Below are 1,973 nucleotides of genomic sequence, written 5' to 3' on the forward strand. Positions count from 1 at the left end.
CAGCAAAAAAGAGGAAGACCCCCAAGGAGATGGAACAGCACTGTGGTAGCACCAGTGTGATCAAGCTTAACAATGATAGTGAGGATGGCACAGGGCTGGGCACTGTTTCGTCCTGTTGTACAAAGGGTTTCTGTGAGTCAGAACCAACTCTACAGCACGCAACAACAACAACATATGTAAAAACTTGAAGAAGGAAAGGACAGATAAAGTCACTGACAATCTCCCCCCACAAAGGTAAACACAGTTAACATTTTCGAAAACCTGCAGTTTACTCAGATTATACAGTGTTTGATTTAGAGAATAAGTACATATTACATGCCCACAAACAGTTTTATTGAGTCTGTCCTATCCCCAAAAGAGGTCCATAAAAGTCAGACCTTCAGGAATGAGAAAGCTTTAATTTGAGCTTTGTATGAGATTGTATAATTATGTAGATATAATGCACTGTGTCCACTTTATCATTTGGTTACAGATGTGTATCTTGTAAAGAACCCTCTTTATTGTCAGAAATCTAAATATAGACAGTTTTTCCTGATGACTAAGCTTACTCCTTTGCTCCTTTCTGACATTAAGATTCAGCTTCAGATGGGTCTAGAGATAATGAGTAGAGAGGGATGTAGAGTAAATGGAGTTTGGTCTATTGCAGTAAAGACTGCTATTTGCCTCTAAATATATGTTTAATCTTCTTCCATGATAGAAACTCTGATTTTTGTCTGGACCTATGGTATGGTGTTATAAGATAAGACCTAGATTACTGACAGCAAGGTTGGCAGTTTAAACCCACCAGTCACTCCTTGGAAACCCCATACTGGGCTGCTATGAGTTGGAAGCCAGTTGAAAGCACTTAACAAATAAAACAGAGCCCCTTACAATGAGCACTGCAAGTCACACATTCTTTTGCAGCTGGTTGTGGTGATGTGACTAAGTTTTGGCTATAAGATATAGGTGGAATTTACTTTACCTCTCCTTTACCCCTTCCTATTTGTTGACACTCAGAGACATAACGGTTGAAGCTGGAACTTCATCCTAGACCATCTGAATAACAAGATTGAAGGTGCCTGAATCTCTGATATATATGCAACCACCATACTAGGTTGGGATTTCTCATGATTATGTAAGTGGGAAATAAACTGTAATCTTGCCTAAACCACTCTTCTTTTGTGTTTTCTAACATTAGCAGGTAAATAGAAATCTTATTAATATTCTTCCTCTAGGTACCAGGACTACGTTTTTGTTGTTGTTGTTGTTTTTAAAGTTTTTATTTGTTGTTGTTTTTAAAGTTTTTAAAGTTTTCTTTTTAGCTCATTATTGTGAATTGGGCACAAAGCAAATCAGTTCTCCATTCAATAATTCATACACATATATATTTTTAATGCTATCAATTGCATACCCCATTCTTCCTTCTTTCCTCATTCTTCCTGCTTTCTGAACTTTGCCCTTGGGCAAATGTCTTTTTGATCTGAATGGCTGATGGTTCTAAGGAGTATGTACCTCCCTAGCATTATTGTTTATGTTATAGACTTGTCTATTGTTTGGCAAGAGTCCTGGTGTGGCGCTTTGGATTAATGCACTGGACTGCAAAGCCATTTTGAACCTCAAGGTCTGTGGTTTAAGCTAACCAGCCACTCCTCAGAAACCCTATACAGGGTCAGAAACAGCTTGATGGCACTTCACAACAACAGAATGAGTTCAGTTCTAGGCCTAAAGGGTGACTAAGAATCATCATCCCTCTTAGGGGTTCCTAGGGTCTCTATCCTGGCCTTTTTTATGATTTTAACGTATGCTCCACTTTTTTTGCCCCAGTATACTCAGTACCTTCTAATGTGATCCTTTTCAGAGCAGTTTGTAGTATTAGCCAGGCACCATCTAGTTTTCCTGAACTCAGGGTTGTGAATGCTGAGGTACATGGGTTCCTTAGTACTTTACACTAATGGTTTTGATGTGTCTTTTAGTTTCTTCACTCTTCTTTGTTC

This window comes from Chrysochloris asiatica, unplaced genomic scaffold (genome assembly GCF_000296735.1).
Source record: "Chrysochloris asiatica unplaced genomic scaffold, ChrAsi1.0 scaffold00099, whole genome shotgun sequence".
NCBI classification, from domain to species: domain Eukaryota; kingdom Metazoa; phylum Chordata; class Mammalia; order Afrosoricida; family Chrysochloridae; genus Chrysochloris; species Chrysochloris asiatica.